Raw genomic sequence first — 17507 nt, forward strand, 5'->3', positions numbered from 1 at the left:
ACCACCCTATTCCGAGGTCCCTTAGCGGGGTCCCTTCCTTAACGCCGGGTTTTACCAGGCGTTATGGAAGGGACCCGTTAAGGGACTTCAGAGCTAATAACGGTACCGCAATTTGCGGTACCGTTATTAGCTCCATCCCCATTCCCATTGAGCCCTATGGGGGCTCGAATGGGAATGGGGAATGGTTCCCGGAATGGGGACTTATCGGGTCCTCCAAGGTTGGAATGACCCGGTAAGTCCCTATTTCGGGAACCCGGACCCGGAATGCGGTAAGGGGGTAGCCATGGTGCTAATAGCACCATGGCTACCTCCTACCTCGTAATGAGGCCCAATGTCCTCTTTTGACTGGTTGCACTAAAGTGCTTGTTTTCTAGCTTTTGTAGTTGTGTTGATGATTTGGGTGGGAATGTTTCCAAATTGTCTTAAAGTGCCAGTAGCGCTACTAAGTAAATGAATTGGTGACATTTCTCACTTTTGTATTGTTTTTGTGGGACTGTGCATGCTTTCTATATCTTCCAACCGGAACCTTTAAAGGAATACGTTTTCCGTTCTCGACGATCGGCCCTATATCTCAATTCTGAAAATTGCTTTGCTTAGCAGTAAGGCTTGCACGCATGTTGCGCTAAACTCTCGTGTTTGAGACCCACATTTTTGTTTGGACAATTTGCTGTACTGATGTACCAAAGGGTTTGTAAAAAAATGTCTGGTAAGATGCAATGCTATGTGGTCAGATAAGTACTAGATGACTGGTTATCCTAGTTTACAAAAAATGCATTCCTTAATTTTATATAAAAAAGGCCAAGGACAGTTATTTGGTTCTTGATTCCTTGTGATCGTACTTGAGTTGGGGGCAAGTTGGGGCACAGCTTGTTGGTCTTTGTTTTCACAGCCTCGAGATTATCTAGTGCCTGCCATGAGTCTACAATGGCAATCCTGAAAATAGCTTTGGGAGCAGTAATCATTGTACCCATGATGCAATTCGGTCTCCAGGTTTGCACCAATAAACTTTGATTGGAATACTTGTCATACAGCTAGTGTACGGATTACAGGCGATGTGCTTAGATAAGATTCCTCTTTCCTTTGGTTCTGGATAGTCTTTGAGTTGGGGCACAAGTGGAGGTGCACATCTTGTTGTTTTATGTTTTCACAGCCTCGTGAGAATCTTGTGCCTGCGATGGGCCTGGATGCTGCATTACCATCTCTAGTTTTGAATCCTCCATCTTTGCCTGGTATATTTGTCATAACAGCTGGACTACGGCAGCCTAAAAAATGTAATTCAAGGGAAAGCAACGCGTTAAAGCTACATGGTTAGATAAGTACATAAACAATCCAATATCTCACAAAAAGAAGTGATGAGGAATTGATTTTTGGGGGGTACTTAATTTGGAGGGGGGGGGCGGTAAGGGTACAACTTGTTTTTGTGTTCACAGCCTCGTGAAAATCTTGTTCCTGCGATTGCCTGAACATTTCTTTGGTAGCAGTATGAATTGCACCTGTGCTGTGCTACGAATTTTATGTTTGGGTCTTAGAGCTTTGCTTGGAATATTTGTCATACAGCTCGACCAGGACTAACATTTCTGAGAAGTGAAGGCGATGCTGCTTGTTTGGCTAAGTAGAAAAAACAATACAATTTCTCTTTTTTACATTATTCCTTCGATTCCAATTGATTGCTTGGGGCAGTATTTGAGATGGGGGCTTCGGGGCACAACTTGTTGGTCTTTGTTTTCGCAGCCTCGTGAGAATCTGGTCCCTGCAATGGGCCTGCAACGGATTCCAGACATTTTTTTTGGCAACAATAAGAATTGCACAACTGCTGCAATATGATCTGTGGGCTTGAGGAAATGATGAGGAAATACTTATCGTACACCTGGACCACGGCTGCATGCTCTCTGCCTGAAATATTTCTGAGGAGGGATCGCGATGCTGCTTGTTTGGATTGGATGAGTACAAAAACCCAAACCACTTCTCTCAATGTAAAAAACGAAAAATTGAAGAGGAATTCTTTGGATGCCAATTGATTGCTTGGGGGGGGGTACTCAATTTAGAGGCGGGGGCTTCCAGGGTACAACTTATTTTTGTGTTCACAGCCTCGTGAAATTCTTGGTCCTGCGATCGGCCTGAACATTTCTTTGGTAGCAGTAAGAATTGCACCCATGCTGTGGTACGAGTTCTAGGTTTGAGTCTTGGAGCTTTGCTTGGAATACTTGTCGTACAGCTCGACCAGGACTAACATTTCTGAGAAGTGAAGGCGATGCTGCTTGTTTGGCTAAGTAGAAAAAAAGACCATTTCTCTTTTTACGTTATTCTTTGGATACCAATTGATTGCTTGGGCAGCATTTGAGTAGGGGGGATTCGGGGCACAACTTGTTGGTCTTTGTGTTCGCAGCCTCGTGAAAATCTCGTCCCTACGATGGTCCTGCAACGGATACCAGACATTTTGTTTGGTAACAGTAAGAATTGCACAACTGCTGCAATATGATCTCTAGGCTTGAGATCTGCATCTTGGCTTGAAGTACTTGTTGCACCTGGACAACGGTAGCATGCTCGGCCTGAAATATTTCTTAGGACGGAGAGTGATGCTGCTTGCTTGGATTGGCTAAGTACAAAAAAACAAACCACTTCTCTCTTTATTTAACAAAAAAAAAATGTGCAGAGGAAATCTTTAGTTGTCAATTAATTGCTTGGGGACAGTATTTTGAGTTGGGGTTGTCAGGGCACAACTTGTATGTCTTTGTGTTCACAGCCTCGTGAGAATCTTGTCCCCGTGATGGGTCTAAAAATGCAACCCTGAAGTTTTGTTTGCTAATAGTACGAATTGCACCCATGCTGCAATATGATCATCATGTTTGAGACCACTTGTCCTACACCTGGACCAAGGGTTACAAGCTCTCAGCCTAAAATATTGCCGAGAAGGGAAAGCGACGCTGCGTGGTTAGATAAGTACAATCAAAAATATGATTTCTCTTTTGTTTGGTTGTTAATTACTTGGGAAAGAGTTTGAGTTGGGGGAGACGTAGGGGCGCAACTTGTTGGTCGTTTGCTCTCAAAGACTTGTGAAGTATAGTGTGTTTTTGAAGAAGTTGCTTTCTATAGAAAACCTACATTTTGTTTTCGTGCTGCTTTCCGTTTTGCAAAATGTGACCCGTCTGTTGCATGTATCTGTACCTGCTTTGTATGTGTTTGCTTTGCCTCTGTTTTTCGAATTTGAAAATTGCACACATCGTTTAGTTGTGTGGTGGACAAGAATGGAGCAGAGTGAGAAGATGATGAAATCAGACTGTTGATTAAGAGAGAGGTGTGAATGAAGTTGAAAGGAGGGGAGCTGGGCAATCTGTCTTTTTACAGACCAATCTGAAGTTACAGTGGCGTTTTCAGATGTGTGCTTTTTCCTGATCCGATGCAGCTGGAAGTAGAACATGTGTGTTTGGTGTGCTTGCTCCTTTTTTGTTTCAATAGAAAAGGAATTGAAAACTGCATCATCTATTGCTTTTGTGCTGGTCATAAGTAAGAAGCGGAATCCCTTTGGGAAATGGAAACCGTTGTAAATAAGTAGCAAGAAATGGTTGGAATTGCCTGATCAAGCGCCACGGTATGAACACAAATTGGAGAATGCATTTCAAGTACAGATATCACAAAATCAAATGAACGCCTAGTGCTACAAGTTTGCTGGAAGCAGGCAAGTGAATTGTATATGTTGAAGGAGGAGTGCCACGCTACAGAAATGGGTATGTCGGCTGAGTTAAGAATGATCAAAGGAACAAGCAATACCCGCTTTGAAAAGGAGTTTGTGCCTTACGCATGTAGCGGAGAATGCTTCACCAGTGGATTGCGTGAATGCATAAATGGAAGAAAAAGTTTATGAGAGCGAATACTGTGAATTGATTAGAAAAGATGCGCTTGCAGCGCTCTTTGTGTCAGACAGGCCTAGATTCTGTCCACCAGACATCCTCAGCAGCAGTCATGACACAGGTAATGTAAACTATTGTGCAACATTGGGGTGTCTTTGCAATTAATGAGCCTGTTTATTTTTCCTGAATTGTATTAGTCAATAATCCAGTGGGCTTTTATTATTTTATTTAAATCTTTGCATGCGCTTGCAGCAACTACTCTGGCTATGTAAAAATGCAATGGGCCTCATTACGAGGTAGGTGGTAAGGGATTACCGGCACCGGTAAGGACACCAGTGCCGGTAATCCCGTACCACCCTATTCCGAGGTCCCTTAGCGGGGTCCCTTCCTTAACGCCGGGTTTTACCAGGCGTTATGGAAGGGACCCGTTAAGGGACTTCAGAGCTAATAACGGTACCGCAAATTGCGGTACCGTTATTAGCTCCATCCCCATTCCCATTGAGCCCTATGGGGGCTCGAATGGGAATGGGGAATGGTTCCCGGAATGGGGACTTATCGGGTCCTCCAAGGTTGGAATGACCCGGTAAGTCCCTATTTCGGGAACCCGGACCCGGAATGCGGTAAGGGGGTAGCCATGGTGCTAATAGCACCATGGCTACCTCCTACCTCGTAATGAGGCCCAATGTCCTCTTTTGACTGGTTGCACTAAAGTGCTTGTTTTCTAGCTTTTGTAGTTGTGTTGATGATTTGGGTGGGAATGTTTCCAAATTGTCTTAAAGTGCCAGTAGCGCTACTAAGTAAATGAATTGGTGACATTTCTCACTTTTGTATTGTTTTTGTGGGACTGTGCATGCTTTCTATATCTTCCAACCGGAACCTTTAAAGGAATACGTTTTCCGTTCTCGACGATCGGCCCTATATCTCAATTCTGAAAATTGCTTTGCTTAGCAGTAAGACTTGCACGCATGTTGCACTAAACTCTCGTGTTTGAGACCCACATTTTTGTTTGGACAATTTGCTGTACTGATGTACCAAAGGGTTTGTAAAAAAATGTCTGGTAAGATGCAATGCTATGTGGTCAGATAAGTACTAGATGACTGGTTATCCTAGTTTACAAAAAATACATTCCTTAATTTTATATAAAAAAGGCCAAGGACAGTTATTTGGTTCTTGATTCCTTGTGATCGTACTTGAGTTGGGGGCAAGTTGGGGCACAGCTTGTTGGTCTTTGTTTTCACAGCCTCGAGATTATCTAGTGCCTGCCATGAGTCTACAATGGCAATCCTGAAAATAGCTTTGGGAGCAGTAATCATTGTACCCATGATGCAATTCGGTCTCCAGGTTTGCACCAATAAACTTTGATTGGAATACTTGTCATACAGCTAGTGTACGGATTACAGGCGATGTGCTTAGATAAGATTCCTCTTTCCTTTGGTTCTGGATAGTCTTTGAGTTGGGGCACAAGTGGAGGTGCACATCTTGTTGTTTTATGTTTTCACAGCCTCGTGAGAATCTTGTGCCTGCGATGGGCCTGGATGCTGCATTACCATCTCTAGTTTTGAATCCTCCATCTTTGCCTGGTATATTTGTCATAACAGCTGGACTACGGCAGCCTAAAAAATGTAATTCAAGGGAAAGCAACGCGTTAAAGCTACATGGTTAGATAAGTACATAAACAATCCAATATCTCACAAAAAGAAGTGATGAGGAATTGATTTTTGGGGGGTACTTAATTTGGAGGGGGGGGGGGCGGTAAGGGTACAACTTGTTTTTGTGTTCACAGCCTCGTGAAAATCTTGTTCCTGCGATTGCCTGAACATTTCTTTGGTAGCAGTATGAATTGCACCTGTGCTGTGCTACGAATTTTATGTTTGGGTCTTAGAGCTTTGCTTGGAATATTTGTCATACAGCTCGACCAGGACTAACATTTCTGAGAAGTGAAGGCGATGCTGCTTGTTTGGCTAAGTAGAAAAAACAATACAATTTCTCTTTTTTACATTATTCCTTCGATTCCAATTGATTGCTTGGGGCAGTATTTGAGATGGGGGCTTCGGGGCACAACTTGTTGGTCTTTGTTTTCGCAGCCTCGTGAGAATCTGGTCCCTGCAATGGGCCTGCAACGGATTCCAGACATTTTTTTTGGCAACAATAAGAATTGCACAACTGCTGCAATATGATCTGTGGGCTTGAGGAAATGATGAGGAAATACTTATCGTACACCTGGACCACGGCTGCATGCTCTCTGCCTGAAATATTTCTGAGGAGGGATCGCGATGCTGCTTGTTTGGATTGGATGAGTACAAAAACCCAAACCACTTCTCTCAATGTAAAAAACGAAAAATTGAAGAGGAATTCTTTGGATGCCAATTGATTGCTTGGGGGGGGGTACTCAATTTAGAGGCGGGGGCTTCCAGGGTACAACTTATTTTTGTGTTCACAGCCTCGTGAAATTCTTGGTCCTGCGATCGGCCTGAACATTTCTTTGGTAGCAGTAAGAATTGCACCCATGCTGTGGTACGAGTTCTAGGTTTGAGTCTTGGAGCTTTGCTTGGAATACTTGTCGTACAGCTCGACCAGGACTAACATTTCTGAGAAGTGAAGGCGATGCTGCTTGTTTGGCTAAGTAGAAAAAAAGACCATTTCTCTTTTTACGTTATTCTTTGGATACCAATTGATTGCTTGGGCAGCATTTGAGTAGGGGGGATTCGGGGCACAACTTGTTGGTCTTTGTGTTCGCAGCCTCGTGAAAATCTCGTCCCTACGATGGTCCTGCAACGGATACCAGACATTTTGTTTGGTAACAGTAAGAATTGCACAACTGCTGCAATATGATCTCTAGGCTTGAGATCTGCATCTTGGCTTGAAGTACTTGTTGCACCTGGACAACGGCAGCATGCTCGGCCTGAAATATTTCTTAGGACGGAGAGTGATGCTGCTTGCTTGGATTGGCTAAGTACAAAAAAACAAACCACTTCTCTCTTTATTTAACAAAAAAAAAATGTGCAGAGGAAATCTTTAGTTGTCAATTAATTGCTTGGGGACAGTATTTTGAGTTGGGGTTGTCAGGGCACAACTTGTATGTCTTTGTGTTCACAGCCTCGTGAGAATCTTGTCCCCGTGATGGGTCTAAAAATGCAACCCTGAAGTTTTGTTTGCTAATAGTACGAATTGCACCCATGCTGCAATATGATCATCATGTTTGAGACCACTTGTCCTACACCTGGACCAAGGGTTACAAGCTCTCAGCCTAAAATATTGCCGAGAAGGGAAAGCGACGCTGCGTGGTTAGATAAGTACAATCAAAAATATGATTTCTCTTTTGTTTGGTTGTTAATTACTTGGGAAAGAGTTTGAGTTGGGGGAGACGTAGGGGCGCAACTTGTTGGTCGTTTGCTCTCACAGACTTGTGAAGTATAGTGTGTTTTTGAAGAAGTTGCTTTCTATAGAAAACCTACATTTTGTTTTCGTGCTGCTTTCCGTTTTGCAAAATGTGACCCGTCTGTTGCATGTATCTGTACCTGCTTTGTATGTGTTTGCTTTGCCTCTGTTTTTCGAATTTGAAAATTGCACACATCGTTTAGTTGTGTGGTGGACAAGAATGGAGCAGAGTGAGAAGATGATGAAATCAGACTGTTGATTAAGAGAGAGGTGTGAATGAAGTTGAAAGGAGGGGAGCTGGGCAATCTGTCTTTTTACAGACCAATCTGAAGTTACAGTGGCGTTTTCAGATGTGTGCTTTTTCCTGATCCGATGCAGCTGGAAGTAGAACATGTGTGTTTGGTGTGCTTGCTCCTTTTTTGTTTCAATAGAAAAGGAATTGAAAACTGCATCATCTATTGCTTTTGTGCTGGTCATAAGTAAGAAGCGGAATCCCTTTGGGAAATGGAAACCGTTGTAAATAAGTAGCAAGAAATGGTTGGAATTGCCTGATCAAGCGCCACGGTATGAACACAAATTGGAGAATGCATTTCAAGTACAGATATCACAAAATCAAATGAACGCCTAGTGCTACAAGTTTGCTGGAAGCAGGCAAGTGAATTGTATATGTTGAAGGAGGAGTGCCACGCTACAGAAATGGGTATGTCGGCTGAGTTAAGAATGATCAAAGGAACAAGCAATACCCGCTTTGAAAAGGAGTTTGTGCCTTACGCATGTAGCGGAGAATGCTTCACCAGTGGATTGCGTGAATGCATAAATGGAAGAAAAAGTGGATGAGAGCGAAGACTGAATTGATTAGAAAAGATGCGCTTGCAGCGCTCTTTGTGTCAGACAGGCCTAGATTCTGTCCACCAGACATCCTCAGCAGCAGTCATGACACAGGTAATGTAAACTATTGTGCAACATTGGGGTGTCTTTGCAATTAATGAGCCTGTTTATTTTTCCTGAATTGTATTAGTCAATAATCCAGTGGGCTTTTATTATTTTATTTAAATCTTTGCATGCGCTTGCAGCAACTACTCTGGCTATGTAAAAATGCAATGGGCCTCATTACGAGGTAGGTGGTAAGGGATAACTGGCACCGGTAAGGACACCAGTGCCGGTAATCCCGTACCACCCTATTCCGAGGTCCCTTAGCGGGGTCCCTTCCTTAACGCCGGGTTTTACCAGGCGTTATGGAAGGGACCCGTTAAGGGACTTCAGAGCTAATAACAGTACCGCAAATTGCGGTACCGTTATTAGCTCCATCCCCATTCCCATTGAGCCCTATGGGGGCTCGAATGGGAATGGGGAATGGTTCCCGGAATGGGGACTTATCGGGTCCTCCAAGGTTGGAATGACCCGGTAAGTCCCTATTTCGGGAACCCGGACCCGGAATGCGGTAAGGGGGTAGACATGGTGCTAATAGCACCATGGCTACCTCGTAATGAGGCCCAATGTCCTCTTTTGACTGGTTGCACTAAAGTGCTTGTTTTCTAGCTTTTGTAGTTGTGTTGATGATTTGGGTGGAAATGTTTCCAAATTGTCTTAAAGTGCCAGTAGCGCTACTAAGTAAATGAATTGGTGACATTTCTCACTTTTGTATTGTTTTTGTGGGACTGTGCATGCTTTCTATATCTTCCAACCGGAACCTTTAAAGGAATACGTTTTCCGTTCTCGACGATCGGCCCTATATCTCAATTCTGAAAATTGCTTTGCTTAGCAGTAAGACTTGCACGCATGTTGCGCTAAACTCTCGTGTTTGAGACCCACATTTTTGTTTGGACAATTTGCTGTACTGATGTACCAAAGGGTTTGTAAAAAAATGTCTGGTAAGATGCAATGCTATGTGGTCAGATAAGTACTAGATGACAGGTTATCCTAGTTTACAAAAAATACATTCCTTAATTTTATATAAAAAAGGCCAAGGACAGTTATTTGGTTCTTGATTCCTTGTGATCGTACTTGAGTTGGGGGCAAGTTGGGGCACAGCTTGTTGGTCTTTGTTTTCACAGCCTCGAGATTATCTAGTGCCTGCCATGAGTCTACAATGGCAATCCTGAAAATAGCTTTGGGAGCAGTAATCATTGTACCCATGATGCAATTCGGTCTCCAGGTTTGCACCAATAAACTTTGATTGGAATACTTGTCATACAGCTAGTGTACGGATTACAGGCGATGTGCTTAGATAAGATTCCTCTTTCCTTTGGTTCTGGATAGTCTTTGAGTTGGGGCACAAGTGGAGGTGCACATCTTGTTGTTTTATGTTTTCACAGCCTCGTGAGAATCTTGTGCCTGCGATGGGCCTGGATGCTGCATTACCATCTCTAGTTTTGAATCCTCCATCTTTGCCTGGTATATTTGTCATAACAGCTGGATTACGGCAGCCTAAAAAATGTAATTCAAGGGAAAGCAACGCGTTAAAGCTACATGGTTAGATAAGTACATAAACAATCCAATATCTCACAAAAAGAAGTGATGAGGAATTGATTTTTGGGGGGTACTTAATTTGGAGGGGGGGGGCGGTAAGGGTACAACTTGTTTTTGTGTTCACAGCCTCGTGAAAATCTTGTTCCTGCGATTGCCTGAACATTTCTTTGGTAGCAGTATGAATTGCACCTGTGCTGTGCTACGAATTCTATGTTTGGGTCTTAGAGCTTTGCTTGGAATATTTGTCATACAGCTCGACCAGGACTAACATTTCTGAGAAGTGAAGGCGATGCTGCTTGTTTGGCTAAGTAGAAAAAACAATACAATTTCTCTTTTTTACATTATTCCTTCGATTCCAATTGATTGCTTGGGGCAGTATTTGAGATGGGGGCTTCGGGGCACAACTTGTTGGTCTTTGTTTTCGCAGCCTCGTGAGAATCTGGTCCCTGCAATGGGCCTGCAACGGATTCCAGACATTTTTTTTGGCAACAATAAGAATTGCACAACTGCTGCAATATGATATGTAGGCTTGAGGAAATGATGAGGAAATACTTATCGTACACCTGGACCACGGCTGCATGCTCTCTGCCTGAAATATTTCTGAGGAGGGATCGCGATGCTGCTTGTTTGGATTGGATGAGTACAAAAACCCAAACCACTTCTCTCAATGTAAAAAACGAAAAATTGAAGAGGAATTCTTTGGATGCCAATTGATTGCTTGGGGGGGTACTCAATTTAGAGGCGGGGGCTTCCAGGGTACAACTTATTTTTGTGTTCACAGCCTCGTGAAATTCTTGGTCCTGCGATCGGCCTGAACATTTCTTTGGTAGCAGTAAGAATTGCACCCATGCTGTGGTACGAGTTCTAGGTTTGAGTCTTGGAGCTTTGTTTGGAATACTTGTCGTACAGCTCGACCAGGACTAACATTTCTGAGAAGTGAAGGCGATGCTGCTTGTTTGGCTAAGTAGAAAAAAAGACCATTTCTCTTTTTACGTTATTCTTTGGATGCCAATTGATTGCTTGGGCAGCATTTGAGTAGGGGGGATTCGGGGCACAACTTGTTGGTCTTTGTGTTCGCAGCCTCGTGAAAATCTCGTCCCTACGATGGTCCTGCAACGGATACCAGACATTTTGTTTGGTAACAGTAAGAATTGCACAACTGCTGCAATATGATCTCTAGGCTTGAGATCTGCATCTTGGCTTGAAGTACTTGTTGCACCTGGACAACGGTAGCATGCTCGGCCTGAAATATTTCTTAGGACGGAGAGTGATGCTGCTTGCTTGGATTGGCTAAGTACAAAAAAACAAACCACTTCTCTCTTTATGTAACAAAAAAAAAATGTGCAGAGGAAATCTTTAGTTGTCAATTAATTGCTTGGGGACAGTATTTTGAGTTGGGGTGGTCAGGGCACAACTTGTATGTCTTTGTGTTCACAGCCTCGTGAGAATCTTGTCCCCGTGATGGGTCTAAAAATGCAACCCTGAAGTTTTGTTTGCTAATAGTACGAATTGCACCCATGCTGCAATATGATCATCATGTTTGAGACCACTTGTCCTACACCTGGACCAAGGGTTACAAGCTCTCAGCCTAAAATATTGCCGAGAAGGGAAAGCGACGCTGCGTGGTTAGATAAGTACAATCAAAAATATGATTTCTCTTTTGTTTGGTTGTTAATTACTTGGGAAAGAGTTTGAGTTGGGGGAGACGTAGGGGCGCAACTTGTTGGTCGTTTGCTCTCACAGACTTGTGAAGTATAGTGTGTTTTTGAAGAAGTTGCTTTCTATAGAAAACCTACATTTTGTTTTCGTGCTGCTTTCCGTTTTGCAAAATGTGACCCGTCTGTTGCATGTATCTGTACCTGCTTTGTATGTGTTTGCTTTGCCTCTGTTTTTCGAATTTGAAAATTGCACACATCGTTTAGTTGTGTGGTGGACAAGAATGGAGCAGAGTGAGAAGATGATGAAATCAGACTGTTGATTAAGAGAGAGGTGTGAATGAAGTTGAAAGGAGGGGAGCTGGGCAATCTGTCTTTTTACAGACCAATCTGAAGTTACAGTGGCGTTTTCAGATGTGTGCTTTTTCCTGATCCGATGCAGCTGGAAGTAGAACATGTGTGTTTGGTGTGCTTGCTCCTTTTTTGTTTCAATAGAAAAGGAATTGAAAACTGCATCATCTATTGCTTTTGTGCTGGTCATAAGTAAGAAGCGGAATCCCTTTGGGAAATGGAAACCGTTGTAAATAAGTAGCAAGAAATGGTTGGAATTGCCTGATCAAGCGCCACGGTATGAACACAAATTGGAGAATGCATTTCAAGTACAGATATCACAAAATCAAATGAACGCCTAGTGCTACAAGTTTGCTGGAAGCAGGCAAGTGAATTGTATATGTTGAAGGAGGAGTGCCACGCTACAGAAATGGGTATGTCGGGTGAGTTAAGAATGATCAAAGGAACAAGCAATACCTGCTTTGAAAAGGAGTTTGTGCCTTACGCATGTAGCGGAGAATGCTTCACCAGTGGATTGCGTGAATGCATAAATGGAAGAAAAAGTGGATGAGAGCGAAGACTGTGAATTGATTAGAAAAGATGCGCTTGCAGCGCTCTTTGTGTCAGACAGGCCTAGATTCTGTCCACCAGACATCCTCAGCAGCAGTCATGACACAGGTAATGTAAACTATTGTGCAACATTGGGGTGTCTTTGCAATTAATGAGCCTGTTTATTTTTCCTGAATTGTATTAGTCAATAATCCAGTGGGCTTTTATTATTTTATTTAAATCTTTTCATGCACTTGCAGCAACTACTCTGGCTATGTAAAAATGCAATGGGCCTCATTACGAGGTAGGTGGTAAGGGATAACCGGCACCGGTAAGGACACCAGTGCCGGTAATCCCGTACCACCCTATTCCGAGGTCCCTTAGCGGGGTCCCTTCCTTAACGCCAGGTTTTACCAGGCGTTATGGAAGGGACCTGTTAAGGGACTTCAGAGCTAATAACGGTACCGCAAATTGCGGTACCGTTATTAGCTCCATCCCCATTCCCATTGAGCCCTATGGGGGCTCGAATGGGAATGGGGAATGGTTCCCGGAATGGGGACTTATCGGGTCCTCCAAGGTTGGAATGACCCGGTAAGTCCCTATTTCGGGAACCCGGACCCGGAATGCGGTAAGGGGGTAGCCATGGTGCTAATAGCACCATGGCTACCTCCTACCTCGTAATGAGGCCCAATGTCCTCTTTTGACTGGTTGCACTAAAGTGCTTGTTTTCTAGCTTTTGTAGTTGTGTTGATGATTTGGGTGGAAATGTTTCCAAATTGTCTTAAAGTGCCAGTAGCGCTACTAAGTAAATGAATTGGTGACATTTCTCACTTTTGTATTGTTTTTGTGGGACTGTGCATGCTTTCTATATCTTCCAACCGGACCCTTTAAAGGAATACATTTTCCGTTCTCGACGATCGGCCCTATATCTCAATTCTGAAAATTGCTTTGCTTAGCAGTAAGACTTGCACGCATGTTGCGCTAAACTCTCGTGTTTGAGACCCACATTTTTGTTTGGACAATTTGCTGTACTGATGTACCAAAGGGTTTGTAAAAAAATGTCTGGTAAGATGCAATGCTATGTGGTCAGATAAGTACTAGATGACTGGTTATCCTAGTTTACAAAAAATACATTCCTTAATTTTATATAAAAAAGGCCAAGGACAGTTATTTGGTTCTTGATTCCTTGTGATCGTACTTGAGTTGGGGGCAAGTTGGGGCACAGCTTGTTGGTCTTTGTTTTCACAGCCTCGAGATTATCTAGTAAAAACAAAGAGGTGATGGCTGGAAGGTTTAGAATTAATCTTAACCACTGGCAATGCTCTGGGCAACCCTTCAGACCACCGTTCTTCGCCTGCCAAGCCATTACAGAAGGGAAATACCATATGCAAATCAGGCTTGGCCCCACCCCAAAAGGGGCAGTCCAGCCCGAACTGCTAGGCCACATCCCCTCTGCACGAGACCACAAGCATCCCCAAACATGTTTCGCCCTTGTTGGGGCTCATCAGTGAGGAGTAGCTTGGGTCTCTAGGCCCAGCAGGCACGGGACCCACGTCTGGGCATACCCGTCCCACTCGGGGTGACATAGCAAAAACAAAGAGGTGATGGCTGGAAGGTTTAGAATTAATCTTAACCACTGGCAATGCTCTGGGCAACCCTCCAGACCACCGTTCTTCGCCTGCCAAGCCATTACAGAAGGGAAATACCATATGCAAATCAGGCTTGGCCCCACCCCAAAAGGGGCAGTCCAGCCCGAACTGCTAGGCCACATCCCCTCTGCACGAGACCACAAGCATCCCCAAACATGTTTCGCCCTTGTTGGGGCTCATCAGTGAGGAGTAGCTTGGGTCTCTAGGCCCAGCAGGCACGGGACCCACGTCTGGGCATACCCGTCCCACTCGGGGTGACATAGCAAAAACAAAGAGGTGATGGCTGGAAGGTTTAGAATTAATCTTAACCACTGGCAATGCTCTGGGCAACCCTCCAGACCACCGTTCTTCGCCTGCCAAGCCATTACAGAAGGGAAATACCATATGCAAATCAGGCTTGGCCCCACCCCAAAAGGGAGGGTTGCCCAGAGCATTGCCAGTGGTTAAGATTAATTCTAAACCTTCCAGCCATCACCTCTTTGTTTTTGCGAGATTATCTAGTGCCTGCCATGAGTCTACAATGGCAATCCTGAAAATAGCTTTGGGAGCAGTAATCATTGTACCCATGCTGCAATTCGGTCTCCAGGTTTGCACCAATAAACTTTGATTGGAATACTTGTCATACAGCTAGTGTACGGATTACAGGCGATGTGCTTAGATAAGATTCCTCTTTCCTTTGGTTCTGGATAGTCTTTGAGTTGGGGCACAAGTGGAGGTGCACATCTTGTTGTTTTATGTTTTCACAGCCTCGTGAGAATCTTGTGCCTGCGATGGGCCTGGATGCTGCATTACCATCTCTAGTTTTGAATCCTCCATCTTTGCCTGGTATATTTGTCATAACAGCTGGATTACGGCAGCCTAAAAAAATGTAATTCAAGGGAAAGCACCGCGTTAAAGCTACATGGTTAGATAAGTACATAAACAATCCAATATCTCACAAAAAGAAGTGATGAGGAATTGATTTTTGGGGGGTACTTAATTTGGAGGGGGGGGGGCGTTCAGGGTACAACTTGTTTTTGTGTTCACAGCCTCGTGAAAATCTTGTTCCTGCGATTGCCTGAACATTTCTTTGGTAGCAGTATGAATTGCACCTGTGCTGTGCTACGAATTCTATGTTTGGGTCTTAGAGCTTTGCTTGGAATATTTGTCATACAGCTCGACCAGGACTAACATTTCTGAGAAGTGAAGGCGATGCTGCTTGTTTGGCTAAGTAGAAAAAACAATACAATTTCTCTTTTTTACATTATTCCTTCGATTCCAATTGATTGCTTGGGGCAGTATTTGAGATGGGGGCTTCGGGGCACAACTTGTTGGTCTTTGTTTTCACAGCCTCGTGAGAATCTGGTCCCTGCAATGGGCCTGCAACGGATTCGAGACATTTTTTTTGGCAACAATAAGAATTGCACAACTGCTGCAATATGATCTGTAGGCTTGAGGAAATGATGAGGAAATACTTATCGTACACCTGGACCACGGCTGCATGCTCTCTGCCTGAAATATTTCTGAGGAGGGATCGCGATGCTGCTTGTTTGGATTGGATGAGTACAAAAACCCAAACCACTTCTCTCAATGTAAAAAACAAAAAATTGAAGAGGAATTCTTTGGATGCCAATTGATTGCTTGGGGGGGGTACTCAATTTAGAGGCGGGGGCTTCCAGGGTACAACTTATTTTTGTGTTCACAGCCTCGTGAAATTCTTGGTCCTGCGATCGGCCTGAACATTTTGTTGGTAGCAGTAAGAATTGCACCCATGCTGTGGTACGAGTTCTAGGTTTGAGTCTTGGAGCTTTGCTTGGAATACTTGTCGTACAGCTCGACCAGGACTAACATTTCTGAGAAGTGAAGGCGATGCTGCTTGTTTGGCTAAGTAGAAAAAAAGACCATTTCTCTTTTTACGTTATTCTTTGGATGCCAATTGATTGCTTGGGCAGCATTTGACTAGGGGGGATTCGTAGCACAACTTGTTGGTCTTTGTGTTCGCAGCCTCGTGAAAATCTCGTCCCTACGATGGTCCTGCAACAGATACCAGACATTTTGTTTGGTAACAGTAAGAATTGCACAACTGCTGCAATATGATCTCTAGGCTTGAGATCTGCATCTTGGCTTGAAGTACTTGTTGCACCTGGACAACGGTAGCATGCTCGGCCTGAAATATTTCTTAGGACGGAGAGTGATGCTGCTTGCTTGGATTGGCTAAGTACAAAAAAACAAACCACTTCTCTCTTTATGTAACAAAAAAAAAATGTGCAGAGGAAATCTTTAGTTGTCAATTAATTGCTTGGGGACAGTATTTTGAGTTGGGGTGGTCAGGGCACAACTTGTATGTCTTTGTGTTCACAGCCTCGTGAGAATCTTGTCCCGGTGATGGGTCTAAAAATGCAACCCTGAAGTTTTGTTTGCTAATAGTACGAATTGCACCCATGCTGCAATATGATCATCATGTTTGAGACCACTTGTCCTACACCTGGACCAAGGGTTACAAGCTCTCAGCCTAAAATATTGCCGAGAAGGGAAAGCGACGCTGCGTGGTTAGATAAGTACAATCAAAAATATGATTTCTCTTTTGTTTGGTTGTTAATTACTTGGGAAAGAGTTTGAGTTGGGGAGACGTAGGGGCGCAACTTGTTGGTCGTTTGCTCTCACAGACTTGTGAAGTATAGTGTGTTTTTGAAGAAGTTGCTTTCTATAGAAAACCTACATTTTGTTTTCGTGCTGCTTTCCGTTTTGCAAAATGTGACCCGTCTGTTGCATGTATCTGTACCTGCTTTGTATGTGTTTGCTTTGCCTCTGTTTTTCGAATTTGAAAATTGCACACATCGTTTAGTTGTGTGGTGGACAAGAATGGAGCAGAGTGAGAAGATGATGAAATCAGAGTGTTGATTAAGAGAGAGGTGTGAATGAAGTTGAAAGGAGGGGAGCTGGGCAATCTGTCTTTTTACAGACCAGTCTGAAGTTAAAGTGGCGTTTTCAGATGTGCTTTTTCCTGATCCAATGCAGCTGGAAGTAGAACATGTGTGTTTGGTGTGCTTTCTCCTTTTTTGTTTCAATAGAAAAGGAATTGAAAACTGCATCATCTATTGCTTTTGTGCTGGTCATAAGTAAGAAGCGGAATCCCTTTGAGAAATGGAAACCGTTGTAAATAAGTAGCAAGAAATGGTTGGAATTGCCTGATCAAGCGCCACGGTATGATCACAAATTGGAGAATGCATTTCAAGTACAGATATCACAAAATCAAATGAACGCCTAGTGCAACAAGTTTGCTGGAAGCAGGCAAGTGAATTGTATATGTTGAAGGAGGAGTGCCACTCTACAGAAATGGGTATGTCGGCTGAGTTAAGAATGATCAAAGGAACAAGCAATACCTGCTTTGAAAAGGAGTTTGTGCCTTATGCATGTAGCGGAGAATGCTTCACCAGTGGATTGCGTGAATGCATAAATGGAAGAAAAAGTGGATGAGAGCGAAGACTGTGAATTGATTAGAAAAGATGCGCTTGCAGCGCTCTTTGTGTCAGACAGGCCTAGATTCTGTCCACCAGACATCCTCAGCAGCAGTCATGACACAGGTAATGTAAACTATTGTGCAACATTGGGGTGTTTTTGCAATTAATGAGCCTGTTTATTTTTCCTGA

General features: G+C 43.6%; 1 protein-coding gene across 4 annotated transcripts in view; it reads left to right on the forward strand.

Annotated features, from left to right (window-relative positions):
• Positions 1-17507, forward strand: part of LOC138504630 (uncharacterized) — an 89347-nt gene that overhangs the window by 36083 nt on the left and 35757 nt on the right. For all 4 annotated transcript variants that reach the window (XR_011279875.1, XR_011279876.1, XR_011279878.1 and 1 more), the window contains exons 5-6: positions 1-12358; positions 14625-17441. The exon at positions 1-12358 is cut by the window's left edge and continues 20832 nt beyond it. The gene's annotated coding sequence lies outside the window, so the exon portion shown is untranslated. The remainder of the gene's footprint in view (positions 12359-14624; positions 17442-17507) is intronic.

The sequence above is a fragment of the Ambystoma mexicanum genome, chromosome 11, assembly GCF_040938575.1.
Source record: "Ambystoma mexicanum isolate Mex_15411 chromosome 11, UKY_AmexF1_1, whole genome shotgun sequence".
Lineage (NCBI taxonomy): Eukaryota > Metazoa > Chordata > Amphibia > Caudata > Ambystomatidae > Ambystoma > Ambystoma mexicanum.